The 25,167-nt window shown below is 38.6% G+C and overlaps 1 protein-coding gene across 4 annotated transcripts in view; it reads left to right on the forward strand.

The window, feature by feature from the left end:
- Nucleotides 1–8,378: 8,378 nt before the first annotated feature.
- Nucleotides 8,379–25,167, forward strand: part of USP33 (ubiquitin specific peptidase 33) — a 61,678-nt gene continuing 44,889 nt past the window's right edge. For 2 of the 4 annotated variants that reach the window (XM_045547710.1, XM_045547712.1), the window contains exon 1: nt 8,379–8,607. The gene's annotated coding sequence lies outside the window, so the exon portion shown is untranslated. Of the gene's footprint in view, nt 8,608–24,718; nt 24,799–25,167 lie in introns of those variants that run through there. The other 2 variants (XM_045547713.1, XM_045547711.1) reach the window with 2 other exon arrangements.

The following is a 25,167-nucleotide window of genomic DNA, read 5'->3' on the forward strand; positions in this document are numbered from 1 at the left end:
ACAGCAACCTCAAACTCCTGGGCTCAAGCAGTCCTCCAACCTTAGCCTCCTGAGTAGCTGAGAGTACAGGCACATGCCACCATGCCTGGCTAATTTTTCTATTTTTTGTAGAGACAGGGTCTTGTTATATTCTAAGGCTGGTCTTGAACTCCTGGGCTCAGGTGATCCTCCCACCTCGGCCTCCCAGAGTGCTAGGATTACAGGCATGAGCCACTGTGCCCAGCCTCTTATGTAAGTTTTTAACCTGGGTACTTATACCTCCATAGAGTCCAAGGATGATACTCTATTTCAATATTATTGGTTTCCTTTGTAATCCTATGTATTTTGTTTTATGCACATAGAAGCATTACATTGAGAAGGGGATCCACAGACTTTACCAGAATGTCCATAACACGAAAAAAAAGGTTAAGACCATAGAACAATCCTGGCATATATTTCTAAGATATATGGCATGTTAAACGAGACTCTTCAGTGTCTTTTGGCAGAAGCTCCAAAGCTGAGAAAAATAGATGCCCAGTATCCTAAGAATTTTAAAAAAGGATGCTAGGCCATCCACACAAGACATGCTGGAAAAATGTGTAGCGATTTAGCAATCCTCAGTTCTCATGCACCTCCCTGGAATGATATGGCAGGATTGATGAAAGAAGTTTAGATAATGAAAATGCCTACAAGATAGTTTTCTGGAGTGCTATGCATTCTCCTTCCCCTCCCCCAGGAGTGTGGAAAGGAGAGTGCTTATCTCACCCTAACCCCCCTTCAAGCCAAGTAAAGGGACTTTAAGAAACTCAGACAACTCAACCTCTGTGCCCTGGAGTTTATGCCAACTGGAAAAGTCTAAAAGCAATATACTGTCCACAGAGGCCTTTGATGGCAGAACAGTGAGAAAGGACTGCCCCAGAAGTGCCCTGTACTTGCAACTTTGCAAGCAAAATTTTCGTGTGGGGCATATGAATGCCACTGAATGTAATCTGATATTTTATTTAGGTTGTTCAGGATCACTGCTCACTACAGCTCAGACAATATGTGGCCAATGTACTTCACGAATGATCAGTGGAAACAGCACTTATCAAGTGACAACATTAAGCCTGACCAAAGAAGTCTAGCACATTTAGGATTTGAAAACAATTACATCACCTAAATAGATGAGCACTTTTAGGTAATTCATATCTCCAATTATCTTTTACATTAACTGCTAAAACCTGGCAGAGTCCCCAGAAACACTTCAGGCCTCCTTTCAAATTAACACAATGATACAGGCATATATTGGCCATTGTATCTCTGTTCTCATCACCCAAAGTGTTTTGCAGGAACCCTCTACAAGTCCTGTAAAGAACTAAGCCAACTAAGGCACTAGAACTCAGAATATGGTTCTAGATGCTAATTTAGAACATCTATCCAGAGCACAGTGGTTCCATAAACACATCCAAATATTGCAGATTCAATTTCCTCAAAATGTTAAACATGGGGTTACCACATGACCCAGTAATTCCACTCCTAGTTAATACCCAAGAGAAATGAAAACATACATCCACACAAAAACTTACACAAATATGCATAGGAGCATTATTCTTAATAGCCTAAAAGGGCAACATCCTAAATGTCCATCAACTGATGAATGGATAAAATAAAATGTGATATATCCATATAATATTATTTGGCCATAAAAAGCAATGATGTACTAATAAACCCTATAACATGAATGAACCTTGAAAACATTATTCTAAGAAGCCAGTCATAAAAGACCACATATTGTATGATTCTATTTATATGTAATGTCCAGAAAAGGCAAATCTATAGAGACAGGAAGTTGATTAGTGGTTGCCTAGGACTGGGAGGCTTGAGGGGAAATGGAAGTAACCGCTAAAGGCTATGGGGCTTCTTTTTGGGGTGGTGAAAATGTTAAATGTTCTAAACTTTTTTTTGTTTGTTTGTTTGTTTGTTTTTGAGGCAGAGTCTTGCTCTATTGCCCTGGCTGGAGTGCAGTGATACAATCATAGCTCATTACAACCTTGAACTCTCAGGCTCAAGCGATCCCACCTCAGCCTTCGAAGTAGCTGAATCTACAGGCCCATGTCACAACACACCAAACTATGGCTAATTTTTAAATTTTTTTGTAGAGACAGAGTCTCACTATGTTGCTCAGGCTGGTCTTGAACTCCTGGGTTCAAGAGATCCTTCCACCTCAGCCTCCCAGAGTGCTGGGATTACAGGCATGAGCCACCGTGCCCCACCTGTGCGTATATTTAAATGATGGAAATTTTGAGAAGTACAAGACAATTACTGTCTTTCCTAGTTAGAAAATACATCTTATACTTATTTCATATTTTCCCATTCATTTGTCTTTTTCAGTAACAGGTTTATCGATTTGTTCATTTCCTACATTGTGCCATGTACTGTGCTGAATGCTGGAAATACTAGAATAAGAAAAATCCCTCCCATAGCTTAGTTCAGAAAATAGAAAAGTGAACAAATCATCGGTATGTCTAATGTCTAATGATGACTTTATAATGCATGTTGTATGGTCAAGCAGCAGTAATCCCTAGAAAATATGCTATAGAATACAAGGAAGGACCCACGCAGTGTGGAAAAGTCAAAAGAGACCTCCCCTCCCTTAAAAAATGAGTAGAGTTCACTTTTGAGAGAAAAGGCAAAAGGCAAAAGGGCATTCCATACATAAGGAAAGCAGCACTCAGTAGAAGAGGCATAAGCAAATGTTTTGCATTTCAGGAAAATGAAATGTAGGCTAGAATAGCTTGAGGACAGGGTGTTTGGGTGTAGCAAAAGAGAAGGTAGGTAGGTGGAGCATATTTGGGTCAAACTAAGGCGATGAGAGAGACTAGGATGAAGCAAGCAAGGTGCCTACGGAACACAATTTGAAGAGGTACTCTCTGTTTCTGCAAGTGCATGATTCTTTGTTATTGCATTCTAGGCAACTTACTTGCCTCACCCTAGGCCCTTGGTGAAAAAAAGGAGTCTTTGGGGCAAGGAGGAGTCATTAAAGACTTATATAATTGGATTTGTGTTTTAGAAAGAGTGAAGTTTAGTCTAGAAGTGTAGCATTGTACTAGAGGACACTAAGACTAGAGTAAGAAAGACATGTTAGGGAGCTGTTAAAATAATCCAAGTAAGAATGACAAGGATCTGTACAGAGGAGCCTTCCTAGGCTTCATCTCCCATGTAGTCAATTGAAAGTCTATTAATTTTATCTCCCAAGTAACTTTCATTACAATTTCCACTGCTAAGCCTTACCTTTGCTTGTCTGGATTCTGCAACAGCCTGCTTCTACTCTATGCCAGTCACTGCTGTCCAAGTAATCCAATATATAAATCTCATCATGTTGCTTCCTTTCCCAAATTTTTTCCTGGATCTCTAGAAGGAAAACTACTCAGCAGATAAGATCACTCATAATCTGTCCCTCTCTGTCTAGTCTTTTCCCCTATTCCCTGCTCTCAATCTTTGCTTTAGCAATACTGACCCCTTGTAGGTTCCCAACTGGAGCATATTCTCTCTTGTTGATGTGCCTTTGCCTATGATGTTCCCTCTGCCTAAAATGTCCTTTCTCCTTTGGCCCATCTGGAATCTTATTCGGCTCTAATGCCAGTATTGGCGATCCATTCATCACTTAATTGTCATTGGAGCTGCCTTGTTCTTTCATGTCTAAGAGCTGAATGCTCTTATGCACTTGACCCAGGTAAAGATAATAAATCCATTCTTTGGGATTATTTTAAAGTAGAATCTCTGCTTTTGGAGAAAACTGTAAGATGGCAAATTAAGAAGTGAGTGATGAAGAGATCATGAAGGAGTCCTAGCAATGTTGAGTCCTTGGCTTTACCTACCCTTCCATGGGTCAATAAATCCCATTTTGTTTTTTCTTTTTTGCCCAGCTCACAAATGTGTTTCAAGTGCCAAGACAGTGATCCCTGCTGGAAACCTCTAATTGCAAGCATCCTTGTCTATTGATCTCAGTGTATTATAATTTTCTCGATGATCTGATGTGATAATCTGAAAAAAGTTTGAGAAGCACTAGCCTAAACTAGAGCACTGATTCTCAGCTGAGGGTGATTTTACCCCCTGGGGGACATTGGATATGTCTGGAGACATTTTTGTTTGTCACCACTGGGAGGAGGTGCTACTGACATCTAGTGCAGTGGTCCCCAATCTTTCTGGCATCAAGGACCAATTTCATGGAAGACAATTTTTCCACGGACTGGGGTTAGGGAGGCAGGGATGATGAGCAATGGGGAGCAGCTGTAAATACAGACAAAGCTTTCTTGCTCACCCACCGCTCACCTCCTGCTGTGTGGCCTGATATTCCTAACAGGCTGTGGACTGGTACTGGTCCACAGCCAGGGGGTTGGGGACTTCAGATCTAGTGAATAAAGACCAAAGATGCTGCTGAACATCCTATAATGCACAGGAACCACCCTCCACAACAAAGGATTATTCAGTCTGAAATGTCAATAGTGTCATTTTTGAGAAACCTTGAGGTAGGTAACCTGAACCATTACTCTACGAGTGAACGAGTGAACAGATGGTAACAGATTCTTGGCAGAAGCTTCAAATGCCAGTGCCAAATACTTCCACATCCAAATTAAAGTACCACCTGGAGGGGGGGAAATTACTTCTCCCTCACGTCAGGCCAAGTCTGAGGGGCTTCAAGAGGACCATTTGGAAAAAGATGACATGTGTCCACTGGAATCTTGGAGAAATGAGACCTGATAACTGATTCACATCTGAGAAGTCTTAAGACAAGAGGCTGAGGCTGCCTCTGAGCAGAAGATGCACACAGGGCTGATTGGGAACAGCTCACACTTCTGTGCAAGATACTGGTATGCTTTTTGTGGACCAAGTGTAAGCTGGACTGAGTAATCTTGAGAGCAGCTGTCCAACAGAATTGCCAGTATGGGTGAGATGACCCTAACCTAGGGATGGACCCCTGGAAACCAGGAGACTGAGGTGTCTGTCATAGGTAGCCAGCCAGAAGATACATGGCTGAGCCAAGAAACTATAGGTGAGGGTTCCCCAGTGATGCACTGCAGGAGAGAAAGGGTCGGCTTCACACAGCAGCTACATCCAGAGGGCACTAACACCGAGCTAAAACTGTTTCAGTCCAGAAAGATTCTTTCTGTTTTTGTCTTTTCCAACCCTGAAGGGGTCCCAAACAAAAAGCTAGTTAGCCAGGGAGAAGGAAGAACAAGGTAGGGAGAGTGGCAGAGAATTTTTGAACTGTATAAGTCTAGGGATTTTTGACATTGCACTTTTCAGCATTTTTTTAATACTAGGGGGGAAAGACCATTATTTTATTACTAGAAAATGATTGGATGACTTTTTAATTGCATGAGATTGACAGGAAAAGCAAAATGCTTTGCTCAGATTTTGTACTAGGAGATGGATCCTCAGAGATTTTCAGGGATAATAATGAGATAGAATAAAGTTGGTTTCTGCTTGCCCCCTGCCAAATCTAGCTTGTTCACCAAATTAAGAAAAACAGTTTAATTGGGTTTCTGGCACTTATAACCAAAAACATATTTTAAAGCCTCAGTTTAAATCAGAGTTTCCCCCCAGGGGGACTAATGGTGTTTTGGACTCTCCTGTCACATCAATGCAAAGGAAAGTGACTAATTCCTTCTTCCACCAGTCCTCCTCAGGAATATTGCCAACTATCCACCCAGGGGACAAAACGGCCCCCAGTTGAGAACCAATGACTATTTCAGTTCTTCAATGCTAGGCTCTGGGAATATTATGAACAAGACAGATAGTCACTGTTCTCATTGAGCTTAAGTTCAGAGGAGATAGGTAAAAACATTAAGTATGCAAAAAATCTTAAAATAATTACAAATTATAATAAATTCTCTAAAGGAAACAAGCAGGATTCTGAAATGGGAAATAATGGAGTGATATGCTATGTTAAACAGAGCATATATAGGTAGGAGTTAGCCAGGTGAATGAGGGATAGGGGTTGGGAGTGTCTGTAAAAGTGTCTCTGACTAAGGGAATGGTATTTGCAAAGGCTTATTTAGTCTCAGGTACATGAGCAATAAAATGTATGTTTTGTACATTGCTATTTTTCACTTGCCAGTACTCAGTTGCAAAAACAAGAAAGCATTTGTTTTGATATGACCATTCAATTGTCTTCTTCTTTCTTCCCTTTTTTCTACTCCTTCTTCTTTTTTCCTCTTTCTTTTCTTCCATCCTGTCAGTTTTTCTTTTACCCTCCTTGCGTTACAAGAGACTTCAGTATCTGGCCTGATGCACAACTCTAGGTCATACAATTCACATTATATTCTCCATGAATGTCACCTCTAGAATTCTACTCCAGAATCAGTGTGACTTAGCTGGGTGTTCACCATATGGAATGTATAATCTCTTCTCTCAGACAGGGAAGTTAATTGATTTCCCAGTGATGGTGTTCTTCATTATAATCCATCGAGAGATACTATTTCAAGAAAAGTAAAAGAGTAAGCATTCTGGATTGAGGCATACAAGGATAAAAATAAACACCCAAGAGTGGAGGGGCAGGAATCCATGGAAGTTAAAAGTGGGAGAGATATTGCACAGTGTCAGAGTGCATTTGTTTCATGAAGACTGGTACACAGGAAGGACTTTACCTGGTGTCCACATGAGAGGTACTTGCCTGCTATCATCTAGGCATGAGCCACACCTGCTTTGAACAGCCATGTCAGTTGCTCTCCCTGAATTGACAGTGCCCTAGAACCCTGTCAGGACAGGTAAGCCTAAAGAGGACATTGGTTACCAAGCAAAAGAAAGGGAGTCTTTGGAGTGGAATTGAATTTGCTAGAATGCTGTAAGAACAGAATACCCCTGATACATTTTCAATGCAGGAATTCTGGAGAAGAGATGTTTGCCTGTTTTTCTATTTTGTTGCCTGTTTTTCTTATTGACTTGTGGAAACATATATGTACATGAATCTTTATCAGTTATATATATTTCAAATATCTTCTATTTGCTGGCTTGACTTTTCATCTCTTGATGTCTTTTGATACAGAAATGAGATTTCGTAGGTGACATATAATTTTTGAAGCAAAATTATTTAATGATGGGAACATTTCCTAACCCCATTTTTCAAAATGCTCTCTCCACTGCCCTGGTCTTTCAAATGTAGTTATTTTCTCACTTATTTTTAAAAATATCACTTTTACTTTGAAGTGATAGGTTCAATGTATACATTACAATTTTTTTTGTGTTAGGTAGCATATTGCTGATAGCCACTTGTCATTACAGGAAACTTGAGAAATTTAGAACACCTGTCTTTTTTCAAACAAACCTATAAAATTCTCATTTAAGTCAGAAAGTTCTTTGCCACAAGATGTCAGGGAACAAATGAGTTCGTGAGCATTCTCTTATCTCTTTACAGAGGAGTATAAATATTTAAAACATTTAGACATTTGATTTTTTTTGAAATAAAAACTAACCACCTTGCCGACATCCTGTAGCTTGTAAACTGTCATATTTCGAAATAGGCTGAAAATAAAAGGAGTGGTAGCATCATGAGTACCCTCCAAATCTGAAACTTCCATTCTCATCAGTAAACCCAGGATAAGTTATCATTTGTGGTGAAAACTGAGGCCTCAGTGTCAATGTCCACATAGAATGTTGTGTCATGGTTAATTTCTTTCATTTTTACTATAAAAATAAGTAGAAGCTCCTATATTTTCTACTTGTTCTCGATGGAGAGTGAACATCTTGCACAACACTTGGGTACATGCTCCTATTTTGGAGACCAAAGAATTAAAGGTAATGAGACAGATTGAAACTGGCAATTTTAGCAATTTTTATTAATTTAAAGGTTTTTATACATGGATTTGAACATCAATCGAATGAATTAAGTTACGTAATTAGAAGGCGAGTCTCTTCCAATGCTCCAGGCACTAATCAGATACTAAAGTTTCTATAAATATTTTATTTGATCTTCTTGATTTTGGCCCAAGGGGAAAATGGTAGAGATAAATTTCTTCTGTGCATATGTGGAAAAGGGAAACATAATTGCATCCGGAGAATCTAGGTCCTAAGGAGTTAGGAGGAGAAAGGAATACAGTGTTGAATTAAGTTAAGTCTAATATTACTTTGCACAAGGTAGAAAACCTGAGGCCCTTCAGTGGCCAGCCTTCATGGGATTCTGTAATGCATCGAAACAAGACCTTATAATGGTCATGTGACCGCAGAAGAGGGGGAGAACACATGTAAAAACGATAAAAGCCCTAAACTTCAAACTGCCACAAGTACACGGGCCCTGTACGGTCAGCTGCCCTGCAAGTCCGCGCCCCCAGGGCCCGCCGGGGTCCAGGCGCCGGGGCCGAGCCCCACCCCCGGCCGGGCTCTCCGGGGCTCCGCCCCCTCCCGGCCTCCAGCGACGCCCGAGTCGCCCGCGGCGGCGGTGGAGACACCGGAAGGAGCCGCGGCTCCTGCGGGAAGTGGCTGGTTCGGGAGGCGGGGACCCCACGGGCTGCGCCGCGGCGCCGTTTTCCGGCCCTCCCGACGCGACGCCGCTCATTTACGAGGCCAGGGGTGGAAAAGAGGAGCTCGCGGAGGTGCGGCTGCAAGGCACCGCTGGCCGCGCTGGCGGGGCCCGGGGGGAAGGCCGTGGAGGTGGGTGCTGCGCTGCGGGGAGGGGCGTGGGGCCGAGGGGCGCCTCGGCCGCCGCCCGGGAATGGTCTCGGGTCTCGCTTCCGCGCGCTGGGGGTGCGGCTGCTGCAGCGGCCTCTTTTTCGTGGTCTTGGGTGGTGGTGGGCGCGCGGGCGGGAATAAGGCCTTGGCTTCCCGGTGCTCTGCGTGGCAGAGATAAGCCGGTGGCCGCTCTGTCAGGGGTCGGCGGAGGACGCGAACCGGTCGTTGATTTGGGGCAAGGTCCCTTGGAGGCTCTCCCCCGGGAAGCAGGAGGCGGGAGGGGTGACGTGAGCCCGGGAGAGGCTCCGCTCCCTTCCTCGGTTTCCCCACTCCGGCTTGCCGGTCTCTCGGCGGGTGCGGGCGACTGAAAGCCCCGCCAGGGCACTGGGTTCTGGTTTCGCTTTGCAGCGCAGTTGGGGTGATGAGACCTGGTCTTGCAGCTCCGTTATTTATTGTTGGGAACGGAAAAACCGAGATGTCATCGTCCTTGGAGTTTTTCTTCCACCGATGTTTGATCCTCACTACGAGATTACCCCTTACCGTCTCTCCATCTGCAGCTTTTGTTTGGATCAGATTTCCACAGTGTGGTTTCACAGACCTTTACTCTGAAATGTTTCTCACATACGAAATGCTGTTCATTTGAATATTTACAAGGCGGAAGTTGAGCTTTTCCATGGATGATGAGATTTTTTTTCTAGGTGTTGTGCACTCAAGTGTATTGAGGATTTACATTCTCATATAATCCCTATTAGGCCTGGAAAATTGAGCCAGAGGGTGCAATACTGGCAGGAACATAGACTAAATGGAGGATGAATTTTGCCTCAAGGATCTCTAGACTTCTTGCTTAATAAATAAATGAAATTACAGAATTTTTTTAGTTTAATCATATTTTTCCTTGAAGAAAAACCTCTTACAAAATGTAATGAGGCCGTCATAGTTCCATTTGTGGTTGAGACAAAACAGTAGTATCATCTGAAAAGGTCGGACCAAATCAGATTATTATAATAGGCTATTTGACGTGAACATAATACAAATATTGTTAGTGAATTCATACTATTAATGTAAATAAGAGGGAAATTAGGAATCTTAGTGAAAGACAATGCTAATTTTGAGAAAAAATAATAGTAATAGTTACACTATGCTAGGAGCTTTATATTATTTCATTTTCTTTGGCAGGATTGAAAAAAAGGACAGTATGAAAAATATTCTTGGAATAAAATATTGGCCTGATATGTGCAAGAGGGATAGTCTACCTAAGATTGCTTCTTATTTATGACCTGGTTTATTGCCAGCTTTCACTTTTTCCTGCCTTTTTTTGAGCTCTTTGTAACCTATCAATAAGCAAATCTTTTTACATAATTAGTTCAATGGCATTAGACTGTAGTAAATAGATGACTTTAAATATTTGAAATTCAGAGTTAAGGAGATGATAATTGTTACATTTATATATTGCTATTAGAATTTTCAATGACCTTTCACATATACAACCTAATTTGATCCTCATACCAATCTTCTTAGTAGGGAATGCCAAGAAATAAAGTCTTTCCCCATGACAGAAGCATTTCAAGATTGTGTAAGGATCAGAATTTCCTTAAAGCTGAAATAATGTTACTAAAGCAGCCTTTGACATAAACTGGAATTCAGATAGATTAAGATTGGGGCACTGTGAACTATAGCATATGACTGACTGTAGATTCTTCACCAGAAAATGAAGTGCATAACATGCTGAGAGATTTTTGGTGAGAAATGTGAAATGCAGTCATTTCTAAAGAGGAAAATAACAAGTAACAGCTCTATTTAGTGTAATTTTTAAACTTGTTGAAAGTCTACATGTGATTGCAGGAGCATTTCCGTAGGTAGGAAACCTCCAAAGAATCTAAGATGAGTACAGTGGGGTTTAACTGTTTACAAAAAGGCACATGAATTATGTATAATATCGTATACCTAGAACTAGTATTTACCAAATAAATGTTGCTTTCAAATGTTATTTCAGAAGGCTAAAATAGGTCAATGTTTTGAGTCTACCAGCGCAGGGCCATTTGGAAATTAAAAAGAATGAAACATGGTTTCTGCCGTTAAGGAACTTATAGTCAAGTGAGGCAGTTTTTTACACAATTATAGTAAGTGCCTTAGTATTATAAAAGTTCTTTAGGAATTTAGGTGAGGGAGGTATTACTTGTGATGGGGGCTTGGTGGAGATAATATTTGAGATGAGTGAGCTTTGAAAGGTGAATATTGGAGGACATTTCTAATACGAATAGATTAATGAGTTCCTGGAAAGGTACAAGTTATATTTGAGAAAGGATCAGTGGAACAATTTGGCTGATAACAATTCATAGTTCATATGTTAGTAATAGCAGATAAAGAAGACAAATTATGAAAGACTTCACTGAAGGTGTTTGATCAGAAGAGGTTTGTGATCCACATGAATTCTTCTCTGTAATTGAGGGAAAATTGAGATGGGACAACTACTTGGGTGGCTTTATGTTAAGCTAGATCTTGACAGGATTACCTTTATAGCCCTTGTGGTTTCTCTGTAGTCCTTCTTGAACTCAGACCTTGAGAAAAAGGACATGGGTGCAGGTGAGATGCTAGGAAGCATGAGTGAGGGAGTAGGTAGTCAGGGGGCTTTACCCTTGTCCATGTTCTTGTATAACTGCCTCAGAATTGTCCTACCAAGTAAGTGAAAGGGGGCTGAGGTCTTCTTCTGCCATGACCAATCTTCATTGATTGAGATTGCTGCTAAAAATGCTGCCAGTACTTAAGCGTTCCCTGATTAGGGCTGGGCAAGCTCCTGAGGTGCTGGAGGACTTAGGAGTGAAATGGTTCAGGTGGGAAGCTGTCGTGAACACTGAGGTGAGCTGAGGCCAGGTATCAACTGTGTTTGTTAACAGGCATTCTTATTGAGTAATCCAGATGTGAAATAAAAGCCTCTGGAGACCTAGAAAAAGTGTGAGTTGAAGAGCAGTGGTGAAAAAGGCAGTAGAATTTAGTAACTGATAGAAAGTAAGGAAGGGAACTTGGCATGGTGGTGCGCACCTGTTGTCCCAGCTACTCAGGAGGCTGAAACACGAGATTCATTTGAGCCCAGAAGTTTGAGTTCAGCCTGGGCAACATAATGAGACCCTGTCTCTAAAAAAATAAAACAAGAAAGTAAGGAGGGAATCTGAGATGGTATTGAGGTTTGAAAGTTAGATAATTTGTGATAGAGAAGGGTTGGCAGAAGGTCATTGACTTTCAGATTAGTTATTTAAGGAGAATAAAAGAGTTACAGGATGTTGAGGGTGATAATAGAGTGTAGATGAACAGTCATTCAAAAAAGGAAATCTGGGTGGAGAGTTGAACAGTGTTGCCACCCCACTAACTTAAAATGTCTGGCCCATACTTGATTGTAAGTGTTTGTTAAGTTAGTCTCTATTCCTAGTGCTTAACACAAGTCCTAAAATATAGTAATGTGTTGGAAATATGGGACTGAATGTGACCTACAATAGTAACACCATTTCCTATAGTTTTTCACTGCTTATAAAATCCTGGTGGAGAAATTTCTAATATTTTTAGTGGAGGCCTTACCGTATTTATTTGTTTATTTTAGAGATGAGGTCTTGTTCTGTAGCCCAGGCTGAGGTGCAAGTGGCACAGTCATAGCTCAGTGCAGCCTTGAACTCTTGGCCTCAAGTGATCCTCCCACTTTGGCCTCCCAAAGTGCTAGGATTACAGGTGCAAGTCACCATGCTCAGAACATTACTGTATTTAGATGACTAAATTTTTGTTCATTTTATAAGCCCCAATATTGTAGTCCAGTAAACAAATAAAAAAAAAAAAAGACTGACAGTTTCTCATACAGTATTTCTCATTTGAATATGGTGGTTGTGCTTGTTTTTCCATGATTCTACATGGTCTACGTAAGTATTTTTAATGACTGTCCTGTAATGCCTCTGTACTGTTATTTAACCCTTAAGCTTGCTTAGAAGTGAGACTTAAGAACTAATACCAATACTACTTAAGCTATTCCAAGAAGGATGGATACTCCCAAACTCATTCTATGAGGCCTATGTCACCCTGATACCAAAACCAGACAAAGACAACAAAAAAAGAAAACTATAGGCCAATATCTCTAATGAACATAGCTGTAAAAATCCTCAACAAAATACTAGCAAACCAAATGCAAGAACACATTAAAAAGATTATTCATCATGATCAAGTGGGATTCATCCCAGGGATGGTTCAACATATGCAAATCAGTCAATGTGATACATCAGATCAACAGAACAAAAGACAAAAACTATATGAATATTTCAATTGATGCTAAAAAAGCATTTGATAAAATTCAGCACCTCTTCATGATTTAAAAAACTCTCAAAAAAAAGCATAGAACAAACTTAGCTTAATACGATAAAAGCCATATAAGACAGACACAGAGCAAGTATCATACTGAATGGGGAAAAACTGAAAGCCTTTCCTTTAAGATCTGGAACAAGACAAGGATGCCCACTTTCACTACTGTTATTCAACATAGTATTGGAAGTTCTAGCTAGAGCAGTAAGATGAGAAATAAAGGGCATCCAAATTGGAAAGGAAGAAGTAAAATTATTCTTGTTTGCAGATGATGTGGTCTTATATCTAGAGAAACCTAAAGACTCCACCCAAAAACTATTAGAACTGATAAGCAAATTCAGTAAAGTTGCAGGATACAAAATCAACATACAAAAATCAGTAGCATTTCTATATGCCAACAGTAAACACTCTGAAAAAGAAACCAAGAAAGTAATAGCTACAAATAAAATAGAATACCTAGGAATAAACTTAACCAAAGAAATGGAAGATCTCTATAATGAAAGTATGAAACATTGTTGAAAGAAATTGAAGAGAACACAAAAAAAATGGAAAGATATTCCACGCTCATGGATTAGAAGAATTGATATAGTTAAAATGTTCATACTACCCAAAGCAATCTACAGATTCAGTGTAATCCCCATCAAAATACCAAGGGCGTTCTTGACAGAAATAGAAAAAATAATCCTAAAATTTATATGGAACCACCAAAGACCCATAATAGTTAAAGCCACCCTGAGCAAAAAGAACAAAAATGAAGGAATCACATTACCTGACTTCAAATTATAATACAGAGCTGTAGTAACCAAAACAGCACGGTACTGGCATAAAAACAGACACATAGACCAATGCAGCAGAATAGAGAACCCAGAAATAAATGCACACATGTATAGTGAACTTATCTTTGACAAACGTTCCAAGAACATACAGTGGGGAAAGGACAGTCTCTTCAATAAATGGTGCTGGGAAAACTGGAAGTCCATATACAAAAGAATGAAACTAGACCCTTATCTTGCCATATACAAAAATCAAATCAAAATGGATTAAAGACTTAAATCTAAGACCTGAAACTCGGAAACTACTAAAAGAAAACATTGGGGAAATGTTTCAGGACATTGGTCTGGGCAAGGACTTCTTGAGTAATACCTCCAAAGCACAGGCAGCCAAAGCAAAATCAAGCTAAAAACCAAGCACATCAAGCTAAAAAGCTTCTACATAGCAAAGGAAAGAATCAACAAAGTGAAGAGACAACCCACAGAATGGTGAGAAGATATTTGCAAACTACCCATCTGACAGGAGATTAATAACTGGAATATATAAGGAGCTCCAACAACTCGATAGGGAAAAATCAAATGATCCCATTTAACAGTGGGCAAAGGATCTGAATTTCTCAAAAGAAGACATACAAATGGCCAATAGGTATATGAAAAAATACTCGGCATCATTAGTTGCTAGAGAAATGCAAATCAAAACTATAATGAGATACCATTTCCCTCTAGTTAAAATGGCTTTTATCAAAAAGGCAGGCAATAACCAATGCTGGTGAGGATATGGAGAAAGGGAAACCCTTATACCCTGTTGGTGGGAATGTAAATTAGTGCGACCACTATGGAAAACAGTATGGAGGTTTCTCAACAAACTAAAAATAGAGCTACCATATGACCCAGCAATCCTACTGCTAGTTATATATCCAAGAGAAAGGAAATCAGTGGTATATTGAAAAGATACCTGCACTCCCACGTTTGTTGCAGTAGCCAACATATGGAATCAACCTAAGTGTCCATCGACAGATGAATGAATAAACAAATTGTGGTACATATACACAATGGAATATTCTTAATATGTAGCCACAAAAAAGACTGGAATCCTGCCGTTTGCAACAACATGGATGGAACTGGAGAACATTATGTTAAGTGAGATAAGCCAAGCACGGAAAGACAAGTCTCGCATGTTTTCACTCATATGTGAGTGCTAAATGTTAAAAACAATTGATTTCATGGAGACAGAGAGTAAGTAGAACGATAGTTACCAGAGGCTGGGAAGAGTAGCAGGGAGGAGGGGGATAAAGTGGGGGTGATTAATGGATGCAAAAATATAGTTGGATAGTTAGATAGAATGAACAATATTTGGTAACAATAAAATGACTATAATGACCAATAAGTTAAGGTATACTTTGAAATAACTGAAAGAATAGAATTGGAATATTCCTAACACAAAGAAATGTTAAATGCCTGAGGTGATGGGTATCCCAGTTACCCTGATTTGATTAGTTCACATTGTATGCCTGTATCAAAACATCACATGTGCCCATAATAGATATACAACTATTATGTACCCATAATAAATAAAAGTTTAGATAAATAAAAAAAGAAGTGAGACTTAGGGTGAAAATTACCATCCCCTTGTTTGAGCCTGTATTAGAACTCTCTCATTTATTAATCTGCTTATATTTTGTCACTTTCTGGCATTTGTCACAATTTTTCAACTAGCTAAGGCTAAATTGACCATATTTTGCCATTCATTGGACAGATTTTCTTTCCTTTGTAAAGAATGCTAATTAATATTTACAAATCTCAAAGGATTTGATTTGGAGATAGGGTTGCCAGATTGAAGTTATGCTTTAGGATGATTGTGGCAATGTTAACAGTAGATTCTAGAATACATAGATTGTAGGTAGAGAAATCAGTTAGGAGACTATGTATTTCTCTTAATAGATTTAAGGCTCTCATTAAAGTGTTAAGGGTCAATGAGGGAGAGGAGGGAGGAGGGGAGTGGTAAAAATCTATTTAACAGGTACAGTGAATGCTATTAGGGTGGTGGACACACTAATAGCCCTAACGTAAACATTATAAAAGCTATCCATGTAACAAAAACATTTGTACCTCCTTAATACTTTGAAATAAAAAAGAAAAAGGGTCAATGAGACATGTTTTTAGGAAGAGGGAACTAAAAAGATGAGTACTAAATGTGTTTTTCTATGTTTAAAGGACAAGAAACAGTTCTTTAAAATGTTTGTCAATAGATTTCATAGGTTAAAAGTCTCTTTGAACACTTAGTATGGATTGATTTAGAATGAAATAAACTTACCCGCTTGTTATCACACTTGTCACTGATACTTCTGTTAGTCAGGTTTTTTTTTTTTTTTGGCTTGCTTTTATTGTGTAGGAGTTTTCTTCCATGAATATGGGAAGATAATCCATAAACTTATTATTGTGTTGTATTTTTTCTATTAAATCTAAAGTGCGATATTTAAAATGGTACCACTGGACTAGTACTGATGGAACCATAGTCTGGGTTGAAACTGTTGAAAGACAAATTAATTTTTCTATAATTGTAGAATTTTAATTGAATTCTGAGTTTTTAGTGCAAAATGCTGTCCTTTGAAATACCTTTGACAGTTGGTCATCCAACCTCAGTGTAACAATTATGGGGAACATGCTACTTCCTTGAAAGTTCATCTGTATTTGAACCAAAATCTTCACCATTGATTAGATTTGCTATTGTAACTTTCTCAAGTTACATAGAAAAGAAAGGATCCCTCTGTCTTTGTCATCGTATTTGAATATTTGGGACACGTGTCAAGTCCTGCAACTTTTGCTTTCTGCTGTGTAAACATCCATGCTTTTAATTGTTGCTCATGATAGTTGACATTTATTGAGTACTTGCTGTATCACTCTCTTCTAAGTACTTTATGTATGTTAATATGTTAATATATTTGTTACATGTAATTATATAATTATGGATTAATAAATATATTAATAATACATATTAATCCTTCCCAAAACACCATGAAGTAGATATTTATAATTTTATCAGTTTTTTGGTTGAGAGAACTGAGGCATAGAGAAGAAACCTACCTGTGGTTGCAAACCTAGGAGATGGTGGATTATTTTTTTTAAAGCTTTCTATGGGAGGCACTCTTATTCTATAGCTTTTAGTATTCTTAAATAAAATACTGTATTCCTTCTATAATCTACTTAGTTTATGAGTACATTGAGACTGGCTAGTTTTTTATTCTGAAACCTATTCTGTTGATTAAGAATTGTATTGTGTCATACACCTTCTAGGTTCTAGAATCTAAATACCCAAATCACCTTTTTTGGCCTCACTTTATATGGTAGATTTTTTGAACCCCAATATAGAATATTACTTTCATCCTCAATTATATTTCATGTTGTTAATTTTAGCTTATTTTTCTGAATAGTTTAATTTTTCTCTAAAAACTTATTTGTTGTAATTTTAAGTTTATAATTAGATTTCACTGGCCTGCCTTCTGTATCTTTATCCAAATTTTTGTTTAAAATATTGAACAGTTCTGCCACCTGCTAGTGAGGACTTCCTTCTGCATTCGTATTAATTTTATGTATAACTATTAAATAGCTACCAATTCTCCTGACATAATTTTCTTCTTTGCCATGTAAATCTGACTTTTTATGAATAGCTTTACTTTTTGGAATAGACTAGGCAAGTAAATATAGGCAGTTTGTCAATATTAAACAGTTCTCCTTAGGTTATCAACTATGCCCTGATATGTTACAAATATATTAATAGCATGGGTCCCTATACTTTTCCTAATATTAAAATTAAAAAAAAAATTAAATATCTGATTATCTTCGTTTTTTTTTTCCACCTACAGCTGCATCTGATTCTCTTCTATTAGGGTAGTAGGATCAGAATTTCAGGCCTGGGTGGTGGCTCACGCCTGTAATCTTAGCAGTCTGGGAGGCCAAGGTGGGAGGATTGCTTGAGCTCAGGAGTTCGAGACCAGCCTGAACAAGAGAGAGACCCCTTCTCTACTAAAAATAGAAAAAAATTAGCCTGGCATAGTGATGTGCACCTGCAGTCCCAGCTGGTTGGGAGGCTGAGGCAGGAGGATGGCTTGAGCCCGGGAGTTTGAGGTTGCTGCGAGCTAGGCTGACACCACAGCACTTTAGCCCAGGCTACAGAGCGAGACTCTGTCTCAAAAAAAAAAAAAAAAAAAAAAAAAAAATTTCAGACCGGAAGTATTCCCCCCTTAAAAGTAATATCTTTAGAAGCAGTTTTGATTCTACTTAATGTAGATGGGCAGTTGAGCCCCCAATTTGTATATCATAGAGCACTGGACAAAACTGTACTTAATGGAATTAGGAACAACAGAACAAAAGTGGTGGAAAGGATAAATAAATCCCAAAGCTGGTTCTTTGCAAAGACCAATGAACTAAATGAATTGTTAAAGAACTACAAATTCTGGCTCATATACCCAATGTGCAGCTAAAGCCAAACATTGTGATACTGGTGCTTGGAGATTGAATTTGGCCAAGGTGAGAAGACAGGGAGAGCAAAATCTTTCAGATCCATCTTAACAAAAGGATGAAGTAGAGAGCTTTTATGCAGTTAGGAAGGGAGGGGGAGTTTCAGAGTACTGAAGTGGGTAGTCAGTCTATGTTACTTTTAGTTTCAGATAATGCCTTGAGTAACCCAGACTTCTGGGCATTAGAAGTGAGTCACAACTTTCTCAAGGGCATTCATTCCTCCTGCAAAACAAGCTCATAGATTTTCCTCGTGACGCTGGAGTTTCTGCCACCTGCTTGACAAAGAAACGATACCTCAGCAGTTAATGATTTCTGTGAGAACAAGGGGTGCTGAGCAGGAAGCAGGTGGTTAACCTGTGCAAGCAAAGAAGGGTCTAGTCAAGTTTTATATTATTTCAGTCATTAAAAAAAATGCTGGGGTACTAAAATCTCAAGAGGCCCAGCTATAAAACCTCTTCCATGAGGGAAAAGAATGGAGTAAAAATATACAAGATTAGGAATGAGGAAACACCGTGGACCCCAAATACAGGAAAGATTAATCTTTTGCAAGTTCTCTTGAGAATATACATATAATGCTATGGTGCCAAAGTTATTTCAAGAGGAAATGGGTGATGTTATAGCAAAATACAAATGAGTAAAATTGACCCGCGAAATAAAAACTTGACCAGTTCCCATGAAAGGATTCAAAAGATGATTGAAGATTTGTCCTTGAAAAAAGCAGCATAGCAGATGGTTTTGCAGCTGAATTTCATTTAATTGTTGAAGAACAAACACATCATCATAATAAGAATGAACCCTGTTCTTCACTATCAAAGTTGCAGAGCTACTTAGTGCATTCTGTGAAGCACATAAACTTTTTTTTTTTTTTTTTTTTTTTTTTGAGACAGGGTCTTGCTCTGTTTCTGGGGCTAGAATGCAGTGGCGTCATCATAGCACTCTATCCTCCAACTCCTGGGCTCAAGCAGTTCTCCCACCTTGGCCTCCCAAAGTGCAAGAATTACAGACATGAGCCACTGAGCCTGGCCTGTGAAACGCATACACTTTATCTCTGATCAAAATGCTGCTAATCCTCCTGATTGAAGTACCAGAGAGAGCAAAAAAAAAAAAAAAAAAATGCTGCCAATGAAGATCAACCTTACTTATGTCTAGAAATATAAAATTTCTAAATATGATGTTAGTCAATGGAATATAAGTATGAAGCAACAGACTAGTAATGCACTTTGATCCAATAGGGTATATTGCGTCAATGCAAGGATCATTAAGTATCAAATCTTAATATAATGGATTATATGAACAAATGAAGCAAGAAATTTAGTAAGCCATTAGTAACTGTTGAGAAAGCATTTGACAAAGTTCATCAAGACTATAAAATATCTAAGTGAATTAAGAAGAGAAGGAAATTGTAGCAAATACATTAAATGTCAAGATCACTAAAATTAAGAACTTGACGAGGGTGCCCATGATCATATTTCTATTCAGTGTTGTCTTAGAGGTTCTAGTAAATGCATTATAACAGTAAAGTTAAATAATAATTGGTGTTAATATTAGAAAATAAGTAAAACTCATGTTTTCCAGTATATTCAAAGAATAGCTAAGGGGATTGAAAAGGATTACTGAGGAGATGTGTCTTATAAAAATATTCTGTACAGAGGTAATCAGATTAATATAGTATTTGCATGGACAGATTAGCAGAAACAAATAGATAATCCAGAAATCCATTATATGTACAAATTTAATAAGTGATAAAGGTAGTATTACAATTCAGTGGGAAATGAGTAGATTATTTAATAGGTGGTGCTGGTACAACTGTCTTGCCCATCTGGAAGAAATAAAATTGGGTTCTTGTCTTAAGATAAATTCCATATGGATTAAAACCTTGTGAAAATATGCAAGGATATTCTACAGATTTAGTTACACAAACTAGGATGAAGGAAACTTCAATCTCAGAAACTCAGAAGCTATTACAAAATAAGATGTATATTTAATTTTATAAAAATTAAAACCTTTTAATGGTAAAGGATACCATAGGGAAGTCAATGACAGTATTGGCATTAAGACAGACATAAACCAGTGGAATAGAATAGACAGCCCAGATATCAGCCGTCATGTGCTGTATGTGGTCAAATGATTTTTGACAGTGGTGCGAAGGCCATTCAGTGGGGAAAGGACAGTCTTTTCAGCATGGTGTTGAGCAAACTGTATATCCACATACAAAGGAATGAAATGGGACCTTTACTCTGTACCACATACAAAAAATTAACTCAAGTGGATCAAAGACCTAAAACATAAGTGGCAAAACTAACCCTTAGAAGAAAACAGGGAAAAACTTGGATCTTGGATTTGGCAGTGATTGCTTGGATATGACACCAGAAACATAGGCAAAACTTGAAACGGGCTTCAGTTAGAGCCATATTTATGGCTGGATGTGGTGGCTCATGCAGGTAATTTCAGCACTTTAGGAGGCTGAGGTGGGACTGTTGCTTGAGGCCAGTAGTTCAAGACCAGTTTGGACAAAATAGCAACACCCCGTCTCTTAAAAAAATTTTTTTTTACCGTGTTACATTCTTTCCTTCCTTGCGTGTTCCTTCCATGTGGCAGGTGTTCTAGATGCCTATGATAGGAAGATAAATAAATGACCAGGACTTCAAATCACTCACTCACTGATATAAGTGGTAGGCACAACTCCTAGAAGAAAACATAAGGGGGAACAAAACTCCACTTGTACCCCCTGAATCTGTTGAAGTAAGAAAACATGAGTGAAAGCTTCTTGACATTGGTCTTGGGAACGATTTCTTGGATGTGACACTGAAAGCACAGGCAACAAAAGCAAAAATAGATTAGAGGGACTATATCAAACTAAAAAGCTTCTGCACAGCAAAGGAAACAATCAACAAACTGCAAAGGCAACCTACAGAATGGGAGAAAGTATTTGGAAGCTCTATATTTGCTAAGGGGTTAATATCCAAAACATATGAGGAACTCCTACAACTTAATAGGAAAAAAATTAAATTAAAAAATCAAATAACCTGATTAAAAAGTGGATAAAGGGCTTGAATAGACACTTCCCCAAAGAAGATCTGTATAAAATGGCCATCAAGCATATGAAAAGATGCTCAACATCACTAATCATTGGGAAAATGGAAGTTAAAACCACAGTGAAATATCACTTAAAACCCAAGTGTCCATTGACAGATGAATGGATAAACAAAATGTGATATACAGTAGAATGTTTTCAAACTGGAAAAGGAAAGAAATTCTGATACACACTGCAACATGGATGCACCTTGAAGACATTATGTTAAGTAAAATATGAGAGTCACAAAAAGATACACTGTATGATTCCACTTGGGAGGTACCTAGTCAAATTCATAGAGACAGAAAGTATAATAGTGATTGCCAGGGGCTAGGGGAATGGGGAATAGGGAAGTTAATGAGTGTAGGTTCTGGAGATTGGTTGTGTAACAGGATAAATGTACTGAACGCTACTTAACCATCTTTAAGTATGCTTAAGTATGCTAAAAGATAGTTAAGGTGGTAAATTTTATGTTATGTATATTTTACCATAATTAAAAAACTAAATAGATAAGTTTGAAAAAATATTCTGCAATATAGAGCACAGAGGATTAATTTTACAGGAAGTGGCTATGGACCTAATAGTAAAAAGGGCAAAAGATTTAAAGAAGCAGTTAGTAAAGCAAATTCAGGAGGCTGTAACATTCGTGAAAAGACACTCAGACTTACTGGTTGTTAGGGTAATGCAAATTAATTAAAGTACTAGTGAAATATAACAATATGTCCATCAAATGACAGAATTTAAAAAACAGTACCTTTAGCTAGTAGAGAAAATGGTGGTATTGTGCAGAACATGGTATTCCCTTATGATGTTAGTGAAATACATGTTAGTATAGCCCCTTTGGAAAGTAATCTTGCAAGACCAACCAGCCCACGTGAGATTATATTTACAAGGATATTTTTCCCATCCAAGCACTACCCAGGCCCGACCTGCTTAGCTTCTGGGGCGAAAAGAGATCGGGCATGTTCAGGGTGGTATGGCTATAGACTACAAGGATATTTTTAATGGCAGAATATGGAGACAAAGTGGCACAATGTGGAAACAAAGTAAATGTCCATGAATAGAAGGATTGATTAAATAATTTCTGCAGTGCATGCATCATGAAGTATTGTATATTCATGAAAACAACATAGAAGGATGTCCATTAAAGTATTACTGAACAAAAAAAGCAGTATTCAAAAAAGTGGTAAATGATTGCATGTTTGTTGAAGAAACAGTGACAAATAAGGCCTTGTGTATTTGTGTATGATTATGTGACCATAGAAGAATGTTGAAGGATACATACGGGTTTTATAGTGTAGATATGCTGGTGATAAATTCTGCTTTTGTATGCCTAAAGAAGTCCTTATTTTCATTTTGTTTTGTAAGGTATTCACCAGGTATGGAATTCTAGGTTGACAGTGTTCTTTCAGTACTTTAAACATGTTGTCCCACTGTTTTCTGGCTTGCATTATTTCCAGTGAGAAGTCTGCTGTCATTTCTTGTTTCTCTGTACATTGTGGGTCTTTGTTGGCTGCTTTTAACATTTTTTTTTTCTGTTAGGGTGTGGCTACAGACCTTTTCTTCTTCTTCTTCTTTTTTTCTTCACTAGTTTTAAGCAACTTGTTTTTTTTTTTTTTTTTTTTGAGACAGAGTCTCGCTTTGTTGCTTGGGCTAGAGTGGGTGCCGTGGCGTCAGCCTAGCTCACAGCAACCTCAAACTCCTGGGCTCAAGCGATCCTACTGCCTCAGCCTCCCCAGTAGCTGGGACTACAGGCATGCGCCACCATGCCCAGCTAATTTTTTTTTCTATATATATTTTTAGTTGTCCAGATAATTTCTTTCTATTTTTAGTAGAGATGGGGTCTCGCTCTTGCTCAGGCTGGTCTCGAACCCTGACCTCAAGTGATCCACCCACTTCGGCCTCCCAGAGTGCTAGGATTATAGGTGTGAGCCCGGCCAAGCAACTTGTTTTTGATGTGCCATGGTGTAGTTTGTTCATGCGTTTTGGGCTTTGAGTTTGAATTGCTTGTGAATCTGTATGGTTATAGTTTTTGTCAAATCTTGAACATGTCCGCATCTGTCTCACTAATGCTCTGATTTAATGTTTTAAATCTTCTCTATGTGTTTTAATTTGGATAGTTTCTTTTGCCATGCCTTCAAGTTCATTATTCTTTTACATTGTCTAATTTGCTATTAATCTCAGCCACTGTATTTTTCACCTCAGACATTGTGTTTTTAATCTGTAGAAACTTAATTTGTGTCTTTTTTTTCTGTCTTCCATGTTTCTCCTTAACATGTGTATGCTTTATTCTATTAATATCATCTGTGTTATTTCTGGGTGTCTTCTTTTTCTCCTCACTGTGGGTCAGATTTTCCTTCTTTGTATGTCTGTAATTTTTTTTTTGAGACAGAGTCTTGCTTTGTTGCTGCGGCTAGAGTGAGTGCTGTGGCATCAGCCTAGCTCACAGCAACCTCATACTCCTGGGCTCAAGCCATCCTCTTGCCTCAGCCTCCCGAATAGCGGGGACTATAGGCACTCACCCGGCTAATTTTTTCAATTTTTTTTTTTTTTTTTTTTTTTTTAGTAGAGACAGGGTCTCGCTGTTGCTCAGGTTGGTCTCAAACTCCTGACCTCAAGTGATCCTCCCTTCTCGGTGTTCCAGAGTGCTAGGATTACAGGCATGAACCACTGTGCCTGGCCCTTCTGTAGTTTTTTATTGGATGCCAGCCATTGTGATTTTTACCTTGTTTGGGTACTAGATTTTTTCATTCCTTTAAATGTCCTTATGTTTTGTTCTGGGATACAGTTCCTTGGGAACAATTTGATCCTTTTAAGACTTCTTTTTGAGGTTTTCAAAGGCAGAACGAATGTAACCTTTAGGTTAAGGACAATTTTTTTCCCATTGCTGAAGCAATACGCTTCTTAGTACCCTTCTCTGTTATGAAGAATTTCAACTCTGGCTGGTGGGAACACAAACAGCCCTATGTAGGCTTTGAGAATTGTTCTACCTACTCCTTTCCTGTGGTTCTTTCCCTATCTTGGGGTAGTTTAATCACATGTATGTGTTTACCGGTGCTCAACTGAATGAATATTTAATGGTAGCTCTTTACAGATCTCCAGAGCTCATTCACTGTCTATATGATCCTTTCCTCTCTGTTACCGAGATCTAACCACCCTGGCCTCCCTAAAGTCTCCACTCAAGGAGACTGCCAGATTCTGCTTGGGTTTTCCCCTAGCTGCAATGTGGCCTAGACATTCTCTCCGGGCAATAAGTTGGGGTGATCATAGGGCTCACCTTGTTTTTATCTTCTTAGGACCAATGTCCTGCACTGCCTGTTGTCCATTGTCTGAAAAACATTGTTTTATATATTTTGTCTGTTTTTTTAGTTATTTAAGATGAGAATGTAAATCTGGACTCTTGTTACTCCATCTTGGCCATCATTGAAAGTAATCGGGTAGGAGGGCAGAGGAATCTAACCAAAAAGGAAGTGAGAGGTAGGTGGGAAAGATTGTCAAACCTTTCCCCAAACATAAATAAGAAATAGAAAATATTAGCAAATACTGTAAATTTAACTTCACGCTCTGAAAGGCTGGAGCATGGCTTATTTAATATTATGTAGTAATGTAACATTTAGAAATGTTTTCACTATTAACCGTAGAGTGGTTCCTGGTGAATTTTGTGTGTTGCAGTATAATAGTGGATTGATTATTTGATTTGATTTTGCTCAGCCTTCCTTTTTGTTTTAATGGTTTACTAATTTGTTAATATTTCAGCAAACTGCCGACAAACACTATTATAGGCTATAGGGTAACAAAGGGGTTGTATACAGCATAAACTATTACATTGACCTGCAGGTTTATTGA

This window comes from Lemur catta, chromosome 3 (assembly GCF_020740605.2).
Source record: "Lemur catta isolate mLemCat1 chromosome 3, mLemCat1.pri, whole genome shotgun sequence".
Taxonomy (NCBI): Eukaryota; Metazoa; Chordata; class Mammalia; order Primates; family Lemuridae; genus Lemur; species Lemur catta.